General features: G+C 37.1%; 1 protein-coding gene across 1 annotated transcript in view; it reads right to left on the bottom strand.

Moving 5' to 3' along the window:
* The window catches only part of LOC101887270 (cell adhesion molecule Dscam2), a 332,543-nt gene that overhangs the window by 198,216 nt on the left and 121,195 nt on the right, over positions 1-13,132 (bottom strand). The window lies entirely within an intron of this gene.

Genomic DNA, 13,132 nt, shown 5'->3' with positions numbered 1-13,132 from the left:
AAATGTGGCAAAAATCATCAAAATACCGAATATCGGGAGGTACCGTTATATGGGGGCTATACCAAAACGTGGACCTATACATGCAATGTTTCGCCACCGGAGCTAGAATCCACTATGACCAACAAATGCCAATTTCCTGTATCGTGATTTCAACATCAGACGGACAGACAGACAGACGGACATAGTTAAATCGACTTAGTATTTTTTTCGTCTACGACGAATATTTAGACATGTTACAAACGGAATGACAAAGTTAATATACCCTCCTTTCCAAGGTGGAGGGTATAAAAATAAAAGTTTGCATCGCTGAGTAGCCTAAATAGAGGGAGCAACTTCCCCCTCATCCGCACTTATGGAAATCCCCGTAAAATTTAGGTATGTAATGTATTGCAGACAAAACTACGAGGGGTATTTTCGTCGAAAATTTTAGCCCGCATGCGAGCCAAAAAAAAGGTCTTTCGGTTCTTTTTAATTTAAAGTGAAAAAATCCCTTTAAACGGGATCGTAACAAGTCAAAATATTCTACAAAATTATTTGTCATAAAATTTACTATAGGTCTTAGAAGACCTTAAAAGTCTAAATCTTATCATCCGCCAGAATTTTTATCTATAAAAGATGAAAATGTTCGCACATTTGATTGTTTGTTTGTAATTTGTAGACTCACAAACTGCAGAACAGATTTTCCTGAAAATTTCCAAACATACTACAGCATAACCTGAAGGTAACTAAGGCTATACAGTTTTTTTAAATGTGCTAGGAACGGAAGATATAGCATCAGAATCGGAAGTACCTCCAACAATTTTCTTTTTGTATAGACATATCTATTGATCGATTACAGATATAGTCTTCAAATTTGGAGCTCGTAACGGAACTTAGAGCAAAAATAATTCTGTCAAATTGTATTGAAATTGGTTCAGCTATATCCAAAGCTTCCATATATATACTCGGCCGAATTCACATATCTGATGCACCAAACACGATATGTATGTCCGCTTCCAATGAAATTCGGAATGTGTGATGGAATTTGGTACAAAAATAAATTTGTAAAATTATTCTAAAATCAGTTCAGATTTCGATATGGCTCCCAAAAATATATTTTCGCCCGATTTCACATTTTTGATGCACCAAACGCGATATGTATGTCCGATTCCAACGAAATTCGGACTGGGAGACAAAATTTGGTACAAAAACTAATTCGCCACATTATATTGAAATCGGTTGATGTTTGCTCTCATATATATATTTTGGCGGATTTCATGTATTTCATTCATGAAATATGGAAGAGGTCAGCTGAAAATGTGAAACTTCTGTTGGCCAGCCATGGTGATGGCGTGGGCCGCCATAACAGCCGATGGTCGCTCTCCGTTCGAATTAATAGACCGTGGCATCGGAATAAATGCCGAATATTATCGCGAAAATATTGTGGAGGGTGTATTAAAGCCTTGGACACGCAAACATTTTGGCCGCAGGCCTTGGACGTTCCAACGGGACTCAGCACTCAGCACGCGCCACTCAAGAGCGGTTACAAAATGAGGTTCCTCGCTTCATTTCCAGTGCACAATGGCCAAAATCTATGGATACCAATCCGTTGGACTATTGTGTCTGGAGTATTTTGGAATGCAAGGTTGGCCCTAAAACATACCAAAGTGTAGATCACCTCAAGCAAGCGCTACCCCGGGAATGGGGTGCCAAAGGTGACCAATTCGAACAAATCTAAACTTATTCTAAAATTTTGTTGTTGCAAAATGTTCAGGCTTAATCCCGTTTATTATTGTTTTTTATAAAAACAACGTTTGTTTATTAGTGTATATTAGTTTGCAACAACAAAATACTATGGTATCCCGAACAAACAAGCCAACACTGTCCTTATTCTTAAATTTGATGATATTTCCGACATTTTTTGCTTTCAATCAATAAATTTTAAAAGAATGTACAAATTATGGCGTGTGATTTGTTGCAGTTTTTTATCTAACTCTGTATCTCTTTGGCTCAAGGACGAATCCTATTGGTGTGGATCGGTTCATATTTAGATATAGCTCCCATGTATATCTTCAACCGATTTCGGCTTAATTGTGTACTAAATGGCCAATATCAATCCAAATAACCTGCATTTTGGCACAGCTGACCTAATGCAGTCTAGAAGCAAGTACATTACATTTGGTGAAAATCGGTTTAGATACAGCTTTATCTCCCATATACAGATTTTATCCGATTTGGGGTTTTAAGTCCCTCACGTTCGAAATATGCGCTCTACAATAATGATATTTGGTACCAGATATCTTATAGTGCTCGGAAATACCATTGCCAAGTTTTATCGAGATCGGCCAGGATTTGGATATAGCTCCCAGATATGTCTTCGACCTATTTCACGTTTATTGTGCACCAGATAGTTAATATCAGTCCAAATGTCAGTCAAAGTTGGTAAAGATCGGTATAGCAATAGTAGGGTAGGGTTTAGTGCCCGTCCGACTTTTGACCTTTCCTTTCTGGTCTTTATTTAATATATTTTTTTAAGAAAATTTAGTTGTTTAAGGACCAGATCGCTAAAAATGGCGACTTCCTCTTCATGGAATAGTTAACGTAGATTGAAATGGTCACTCTTTTTTTTATTAAGTTCTTCATTCCGTTTGATTTTAGCCACATTTTCAATTGAATTGTCTGAATTCACACAAGGAGTTCTTTGTGAGTACTTTGCCCTCTAAAAGAGAATTGTTTCTATAGACCCATGATATAGTATTTCCCCCATATAACAAATTTCTTATGCAGAACCACGTCTTTGTATAGCCCCCATAAAACGGTTTTCATTCAAGCAGTATTTTTCGACGGAATTTTTTTTTCAAGCTTCTTCCAAATGGTGTTGGGCACAAAAAGTTCAGCCCGGCCGAATTTAGCTGCTTTTTTACTTGTTAAATTTTGATTTCGAACAACCTTTTAACTTCAAAGTTTCGTATTCTCTCTAATTTGGAACAATATGTTACAACCAATTTCAAGATTTCCTAATTTTTTGCGAATCCTATAGCTTGAAGACCCACGTTAATATGTCAATGTTTTCAATTTTCACAACAATGTTGTACTGCACTTTTATTTTTGTTTCATGTCAAGAGTACCTGCATCATAGATGGATGAATGAATGCATCATTGTAGTCATATTTTTGTTTTCTTTTTTCCGATTTTTTTTTTGCCGGTCCTACGTTTTTTGCCATGGAACAGTGAGAATTTGCTACAATATCGGCAGAGCTAACAATGGAAACGAATGGAGAGATGATGACGATGACGATGATGCTGATTATATCCATTGTTTGGTATGGAGTAACAATTCAAAAATCTATCCCGTCATACATCCAACCATCCATTCACAAGGATATGGTGTTGCACTGCTGCTGTTGTTTTATTCATTGCGGTAAAATATGTTGTACAACAAATATAATGCACGCCACATATACTGACACATTAAAATCCTTGTAGACTTTTTCTCCTTCTTCTTCTTCTTAGACAAGGCGCACAAAAAGAAATGGGACATTAACACTTTGCAGAGACAACACACACTCACACACACGCAAAACAGTCTTGTGTAATTCTATACATGATCATGGCTATAATAGCTGAGCTATGAACAAAGCCAAAGGAGGTGAGAGAAATTTAAAACGTTTGTTTGCCTTTTCCTGGCTTGCTCTGAAGTATTTAAATGCCTTACTTGGACTTGGTATTATTATCGGCCTTTGTTTGACTCTTTTATTTTTTTTTTTTTTTGAAAAAGATTAAGGAGGTACACAAAGCAGTCTGCATTTAGTAATATTGACACAAAACATCATCAGCATAAGTATGGAGAGGGATTGGTTGGGAGTGATTGGGTTTAAGAAAAGTAGAGGCAGGGATAGTTGCACAATATGTATCATTTTTTATAACCTACACCACCATGTATTGGAGGTATCATGAGTTTGATTGGACCAAAATGTTTTTAACACCTCGAAAAATTGGACCTATATAGTTTCGACTTCTGTTATGATTTTTCAAACTGTTGACCACCATTTCGTCTAATGCATATAAAAATACCAGTGAAGAAAGTCTTAAAATCGGGCGGGCCGACTTTATGATACCCTACACCACTTTGCCAATTTAGTAGACCTCCGCATAGCAATTAAAAGTTTTTATGGGAGAATTCAATCATACACGCTATGAGTATAATCGTAATTTAAAGTTCAAAGGACTAAATATGCCGAAGCATTTGTATCTTTTAAATTCGGACTTGTATGGGCCATTTGGTGCAAAATTAATTTGAAATCAGATAAAGATATATATGGGAGCTATATCCAAATCTGAACCGATCTTCACCAAATTTGGCATACTACCTTCTAGACTCAATTTTAGTCGTATGCGCCAAATTCCATCCCATTTGGACAAATATTAGACGTTTGGTGCACAATAAAAGGTAAATCGGACGAAGTTATATATGGGAGCTATATTCAAATCTGTACGGATCTAGATAAAATTTAGCAAGGGTATTTCTGAGCTGCATTTGATATATTTCTTCAAATATTGTTGTTACAGAGTGCATATTACGGCTGTGGAGGACAAAAATAACAAATCGGATGAACAATATATATGGGAGATATAGCTATATCTGAACCGATTTCAATCAAATTTGGCATACTTATTTTCAGGTCTAATTTGGTTGTATTTGTAAAATTCCATACTATTCGGGCTGATATTACACGTTTGGTGCACAATAAAAAACAAATCGGACGAAGATATATTCGAGTGCTATATCAAGGGTTCGTCATTGGGCCAAACAAATGATTTGTGCAAAATTTCATCTGGATGGGGCAATGAATACGAACTGTACTTAGTTTACAAAAATACATGGACAGGTGTACGGACAGACGGACGGACATGCATAAAGCGACTCAAATTGTGATTCTATGCGATCTGAACAAAAGGAACAAACAAATGCACAAAGACATAATACCCTGACCACCTTGTGGTGTAGGATATAATTAGTACCAGAAGGGATTTGTAGGTATATGTCATCTTCACAACAGATCTTGCGCTAGCAAAAATGAAAAAATGTGAAATTTAAAGAGAGTTGGATGTTTATAAGGCGATTTGTGAGAGTTTTTTCTTTTTTAAATTTTGATAGAGGTACCCGAAGGAGAGCTCCGATATATCCCATCTTCACAAATGATATTTTATAAGTAGAAATAATGGAATGTGTGAAAGGTACATTGGGGGAGGTACCAGAAGAAATTGTCCAATCTCTACCATCTTCATAACAGATTTAGAGCTGATCAAAATACTGAGACGTGCCGAGTTTGACTGGAATCAGATGTTAATTTCTGGTTTTATGAGCTTCATGAATATTTAAAATTTTGACCCTTTGTGGGTGACGTACCAGAAAGAGTAGACCGATACCATCTACACACCAGATTTTTTTTTAATAATTAATTAATAATTAATAAAAATTTGAAGAGAATCGAACATTTATGTCACATTTTATAAGAGGGGGAGGTACTTGATGGAGTGGACCTATATTGTCGATTTTCGTACCTGACCTAGAACTAATGCAAATATTTGGATTTGAATAGTTGAACCGGATGAAACCTTCTTTAAAAACTTGGACTTTTTGTTCCAAAAAAAAAAAAAAAAACTATTAAGCAAAGACTATAGCAGTGCCGACCATGTGATAACCTACAACACTACAATATGATAGAGGCCTCTTTATGTCTAAATTATGTCATTGTGGAAGATTTCGCTTTTGAAATTATGTCATAAAGCACTGCCCAGATATTACCCTTAGCTTTTAACCTTTCTTAGCTTTTTGACCGTCGTGCTGTTAGTTGTTGTGCTCCATTTTAAAGCTTAATGTAATCCAATGGCAATCCAAAGTCCAATAGGCTTCTTCCCTACCCTTAACTCTCTTTTCATGCAAAATTTCGTGTCGATTGGTTCCAATTGTGTGATCAGATTATTTTTTCTATTTTTGGTTTATTTGAACCACTAAATATTTTGCGATCATCTCCAAATGCAAGAGGCCACTCTGTATCGCCAAATTTAGACTCATCTATATGATTTGCTGGCCTACGATATTTGGCTATATTCGTCAACGAGATCAGCATAAAATACCAGAAGTAAGTTATATTCAATGTTTCGATAGAATGGAAATGTTCACACGAAATTAATGGTCCATACTACCCGCTGTCCTAAATTCTAATTTCATGCGAGATTTCGTGTCCTTTGGTTTCTATTTGTGACCCTTATAATGGCTGCAAAATCAGGAACATTTTCAGCTGTTGGTCCATTTCAATCGAAAATTTTTCGTAAGGAGAGAACTGACAAATTGTCTAGTTTGAGCTGATTTTGTTGAAAAATTTTGACAAAAACCTGAAAAATGACTGAAAATCGGGGGGTACTGTTATTTGGAGGATATACTATTTAGTGGACCTGTAGCGAATATGTTTTTGTAGGGAGAGAGAAGACCTACCAAGAACACCAACTGCAAGTGTCAGCTGATTAGGTTGAAAATTGTGGCAGAACCCCTTTAAAATACCAAAAATCGGGAGGCACCGTTATATAGTGGATATACCATTTAGTGTACCTTATTCGAAAATCTTTCGCAATGAGAGAACAGATCTTCCAAGAACCTCAAATACCAAGTTTCATCTACTTTGGTTGGAAATTGTGGCAGGAACCTTCAAAATACCGAAAATCGGGAGATAATGTTATGTGGGGGCTATACCAATGAGTGGACCTGCAGCCATTTTTTTTTTTTTTTTTTTTTGTAGGGAAAGATTAGACCTTTGTGGAATCCTACATAAGAAGTTTCATATAATTTGGCTGGAAATTGTGGCAGAAACCTTCAAAATAACGAAAATCAGGAGGTGCCTTTATATGGGGGCTATACCTAACCCTGTACCAATATAGCCCATTTTCCAAATCAACCAGCTTGAATGTCATATAAACCCTTGTGTCAAATTTCAAAGCTCTAAATCAAATAATGTGGACTCTATCGTGATTTCAACAGTCGGACGGACAGACACATGGACATCGGCTTATCATTTTATTCTGATCAGGAATCTCCGGCGAGGGGTCTCCGGCGAGACCCGACAAATTGGATGTACCTTCCATTGTATGGTGAAGGGTATAAAAATTCCAAATACCTAAAATACACTTGTGTCAAAATTTATGAATTGTTGTTTGGAAGCTAGAATAATTTCCATAAACTGGCAGACCGGCGAAAATACCTACTCCCTCAGTAGTACATAAAATAATATATTGGAGTGCATTAAAAATTATGTCGCAAAAATTTGTTAACCATTAACCCCCTATAGGTATTGATGGAATATTACCTCCAACCCCACCGGTCAAAACGACACGAAACGGCTGCAAAAGCCAGCCATTGTTAGCAAGTCAATTATTTGTCTCTGCTCACAATATTCTCGTTAACTTTTAGCTAGTAATTTCTCCTTAATTTCCTATTTCATTCGAAAATACAAAAAAAAACTGCATTCCTTTTTTCAGCACGTTCAAATTGTTGCTGCTGCTTTTTTGCTGCTCATAAGTCCAAAAACTTTTATTTCCGCCTTTGATAAAGTTCGCAAACATTCGTTGCAAATAAATGAAAAACGTCGACGAACAAAAACAACAACAACGACAACAGTCATATTTTTCACCTCTTGTCTCCAGCTGTTTTCCGCAAGCCCATTATCTTGACTAAATCAGCAGCTTTTGACGATTTTTCCCATTTTCCCTCGTTTACTCAAAAGGGATGAAAAGAAAATAAGAGGTAGCCAAAGAAGCAAACAAAAAAACACTGAATGAAAAACACACACACACACATACAAACGTACAGAAAATAATGATGTAAAAGAAGCTTGGTTACTGATGTAACTGCCATAAAACCCAAGATCCGGCTGCTGTTGTTGTTAATATCGACGATGAAGAGGGCGCTGGGGCATGACAAAAAAGTATGCTCATGGAAAGATGTAAAGCTTTTGTTGTTGTAGTTGTTTTTGTTGCAGCTGCAGCTGTCACCGAGGGTATTTAAAACGGGACAAATAATGCAGGGTTGAGATTTCTTTTGGTGACAGCAACAGCAGAAGCAGCAGCACCACCAGTAATTTACTTGTAGGTGACATTTGAGGTCATTCACTCGACGAGGATGTGTTGTTGAACTTGATTGTTTGCCATAGCTGTGGCAGCGCTGCACAGCCCTCCACAGAAGTCGTCTATTCAGTAATTCCACTATGACCTGTGAAGCATTAATTGTGTCGTCCGCAGCGTTGCTAGCCAAACATAATGGGGACCGGCATCGACGCTCATTATAAAACGACTAAAAGTCTCTAAATATTTTTGCTCTTTTCTTTCGTTGCTTTCGCTGTTAGTTGTTTTTTTTTTTTTTGCTCTCTCTCTCTATTTAAATTACATTTCCTTTATATTTATGGTCGCTTTTCAATTTCATTTAGCACCCTGTTTGCGTATGGCATATCTAAAATCTTTGCTTCCTCATTATTTTATCTTGGCAAAAATATAATTTACATGAGAACAATTTGGACTTAATTTGACATTCACTACTTGAAAGGAATATAAAAAAACCGACTATGTTATATCCTACATTACCCATGGAAGCACTGTTTGATAAGCAAATTCTCGCTAAATTAGCCGTTGAAATTATTCCCACTTGTTTTTCTGTGATGGAAGCTCACCTCTTTAAGGTCCTCTTTTGTGACTTAGGGCGGTTTAAATTTGATATCAGATGGAACATCGCTTGGAAGATATATTCTAATAAATTCCTACGCGATTAGACGGAGATATTTTACTTTTGTTTCTGACCTCTTATACCATAAATCGTTGCTATAGAAAACTTATTATGATATATTAAATCGGTTGAAACGCATACAGGGTAAGATGAAAAAACTGCAACCAAATTCAGACTGCTGTCATTTCTAAGCCACCCGTCCGACAGCTGTTAAAATTATTCCAGTGACAGCTCATTACATTGTTTACAAGCGTACTAAAGCATTTTGGTGAGCAGAAAAAAAGTTATTCGTGATGGAATTCAAGCGTGATAGTGTGAATTCTTTATATTTGGCTGGAAAACAACAAGTGGCTATCGTAAGAGCACTCCAGCGTTTAAATGTGAATAAATTTTTTGTGTCTCGTACCATCGCTCGTTACCGTGATACTGGTAGCGTAGCCCGACATATGTCAAGGAAGTGGGCGGAAGAAAACAGCAACATCAGCAGAAAGCGTTCGAAAAGTAAAGAAACGACTTGATCGAAACCCGCGTCGCAGTGGCCGAAAAATGGCTCGTGCGCTGAACATATCGCAATATTCCATTCGGCAAATATTGAAAAGTGAGCTCGGGGTAAAGCCAAGAACTTACACCGCAATAGAAAGAAAATAGACTCAAAAGAGCTGAAGAGTTGCTTCGCATTGGCCCAAAGTGGTGAACTGCCGAGTATGGTTTTCTCCGTCTCCAATGAGAAAACATTCGTTGTTTGTAAACAAACAAAATTATCGTGTTTACTTGCCACCAAAGAGGTCAGCTGAAAATGTGCACTTTCGGTTAGCTACCAGCCAACTTAAGCGTCGGCCATGGTGATGGTGTGGGCCGCATTAACAGTCGATGTAGCTCTCCGCTCGTGTTAATCGACCGTGGCATCAGAATAAATGTCGAATATTATCGCGAAAATATTCTGGAGGGTGTATTAAAGCCTTGGGCACGCAAACATTTTGGCCGTAGATCTTGGACATTCCAACAGGACCCAGCACCATCGCACTCAGCACGCGCCACTTAAGAATGGTTACAAAATGAGGTTCCCTGCTTCATTTCCAGTGCATAATGGCCACCAAAATCTCCGTATACTAATCATTTGGACTATTGTGTCTGGAGTGCCACGATCGATTAATACGAGCGGAGAGCGACCATCGGCTGTCGTGGCGGCCCACACCATCACCATGGCCGGCGCTTGAGTTCTGGTGGTCAACCGAAGGTGCACATTTTCAGCTGAACTCTATGACACCTAAACACGATCATTTTGGTTGTTTACAAACTGCTGGACAACGAATGTTTTCTCATCGGAGAAAATCAAATTCGGCAGTTACCACTCTTACCCAAGCGAAGCAACTCTTTAGCTCTTTTGAGGCTATTTTCTTTCTATTGCGGTGTAAGTTCTTGCACTTTTTGGAATTACTAATTTTTAATATTTGCCGAATGAAATATTGCGATATGTTCAGCTTACGAGCCGCTTGTGGTTGTTCTGCCAAATATAAAGAAATCACACTATCACGCTTGAATTCCATAACGAATAACCTTTCTTCAGGAAAATTCTCACCAAAATGCTTTTGTACGCTAGTAAACAATATAATGAGCTGTCACTGGAATAATTTCAACAGTTGTCGGACCAGTGGCTTAGAAATGACAACAGTCTGAATTTTGTTGCAGTTTTTTCATCTCAGCCTGTGGCTCCCATGTACATGTTTCATCTGGTTTGGTGTTTAAGTCTCTAAAATTCGTGATATGATATTTGGTATCAGATGCAGCCAAGAAATACATCTGAACCTCAACATCGGTTCAGATTTGGATATAGCTCACTATATATCTTCAGCCGATTTCGGGTTTATTTTGCACTAAATTGCCAATATCAAACCAAATGACCTGAATTTTGGCACATCCGACCGAATTCAGTCTAAAAGCAAGTCTATCAAATTTGTACCACATATCTTATAGAGCTCGGAAATACCTTTGTCAAATTTTATCGAGATCGGCTAAGATTTGGATATAGCTCCCATATATGTCCTAAATCCGATTTCTAGTTTATTGTGCCATTATTTGGCTAATATCAGTCCAAAAAGAGTGAATGTTTCCACGGACGTATGTTTCCATTTTGTGGAACTCGGCTCCGATATATTTTTATACCCTACAACACTATGTGTTGGGGGTATTATAAGTTTGATTGGGCCAAAAATTATGTAACACCTCGAAATATTGGTTTCCCACATAGGAAAGTATATATGGATCTTCCTATCTCGTCGAGCTGAGTCGATCTAGCTATGTATGTCCGTCCGTCCGTCCGTTTGTCCACGTTAATTTGTAATCACTCTACAGGTCGCAATTATGGCCCAATCCTCACGAAATTGAAAATGGAGGTGGGGTTAATGTCAGAATAGAACCCTATTTCTTTTGGAGATGATCGCTTAATATTTAGGGGTTGAAATGGACCAAAAACTGAATAATTTTCCAAATTTTGCAGTTGCTCTACAGGTCGCAGTTATAGACCAATCGATGCGAAAGTTAGCATGCGGCTAGAGCTTTAGGCTGGGCAGAAGTCTTCCAATTTTGATGGTCATCGGGTAATATTTAGTGGGTGAAATAGACCATAACATTTGTGTTAAATAAAAGTCAAATTTTCCATTAAACCGCGAATATTTCTAATCACGGCGAAATCACAAATAGATGAAGAGGTCAATTCTGACCGTTACGTAAATGTCGATAGTGAATATATCGGATATATATAGCGGAATATAAACAATGTGTATATACAATGGAAGGGGATGTTAGCTAGAATGCATATATCTCAAGAATGGCTTTACCGATTTTGACAAATTTTGTCAATTCAGAATACCCTCTTCGCATAAGCGAATAAAATCTAAAAAAATCGCATAAAAGTGTGTCAATAATGGTGTTATTATAGATTTTGTACCATTTTGTGACATTTTTTTATTTTTTCATATTTTTTATCGCATGCGATTTTTTCAATTTGACTTATAAATTGAAATGTAATTTTGTAAAAATGTTTCACCTTACAACACGGGTTGGGATTATTATATACAAATTAAAATTATCGTCCGAGTTCACGAAAATTTTCACAAGGCTCACAAGAGCTATTGTTTTCAAGATGACTATATTATTTAGGGTTGAAATGGACCAATATTTAGGGGTTAAAATGGACCAACCACTAAAAATGTTCCTGATTTTGCAGCCGTTATAAGGTCGCAAAAAGAAACCAAAGGACATGAAATCTCCCATGTAGTTAGGGTTTAGGACCGCGGGTAGAATGGACCACTACTTTTGTGTAAATAAAATACCAACATTAATTACAGGCGATATCCGAAATACACAAAAGGCGAACTTCTGGTTTTTTATGCTGATTTTGTTGATGAATATAGTCAAATATCGTAGACAAGCAAATCATGTAGATAGGTTTTAAGTTTTAGATGCATTTTTAGTGGCTCAAATATCCCTGGTTAAAATGGAAAAGGGCAATATCTGGGCAATGCTCCATGACAAAATTTCAAAAGCGAAATCTTCCATAAGGGTGCTTATAACATATTGTAGTGTTGTAGGGTATCACATGGTCGGCTCCGCACGACTATAGCCTTTGCTTACTTGTTTTTTCATACTTTTTATCGCATGCGATTTTTTCAATTTGACTTAATATTGAAGTGTATATTTTGTAATATTTTTTCACCTTACAGCACAGGTTTTGGTTATTATATAAAGTCTGCAATTATCGCCCGATCCTCCCAAAAATTTTCACAAGTGTAGGGTTACGCTCAGAAGGGCTAGGTCTATTGATTTCAAAGATGTCCGCAACATATTTAGGGGTTAAAATGGACCAAAAACAGAAAAAAAAAATCCTGATCACATAATTGAAGCTAATCGACATGCCTGAGAAGAGAGTTAAGGACAGGGAATAATTCTACCATTTTGGATGACCATTGGATTACTATTAGCTGTAAAATGGACCACAACAACTAACATAACGACGTAGTGCGTAAATATTGGGCAAATGTCCCTGTTCAAATGCTAAGGGTAATATCTTGGCAGTGCTCCGTGATCAAAAGCGAAATCTTCCAAAATGGATTTGGACATAAAAGGGTTCTAACATATTGTAGTGTTGTAGGGTATTACATGGTTTGCCTCGGACGAGTATAGCCTTTGCTTACTTGTTTTTAATATAATCCTTTTCAAAGTGATATCATGCACTATATAGCAATGTTATTTGGCATAAAAGATTAAAATGTCTCCGTCAAATTTAGTGAAAATCCATTCAGAATTGGATATGCCTCCCATATATTCGTTCCCTCTGGAATCAAATTATAACCGCTGTTATGGGAGTTCTACTGAATATGC

The sequence above is a fragment of the Musca domestica genome, unplaced genomic scaffold (genome assembly GCF_030504385.1).
Source record: "Musca domestica strain aabys unplaced genomic scaffold, Musca_domestica.polishedcontigs.V.1.1 90, whole genome shotgun sequence".
Lineage (NCBI taxonomy): Eukaryota > Metazoa > Arthropoda > Insecta > Diptera > Muscidae > Musca > Musca domestica.
The sequence above is the reverse complement of the archived record's forward strand: the minus strand, read 5'-3'. Positions and strand labels throughout refer to the sequence as shown.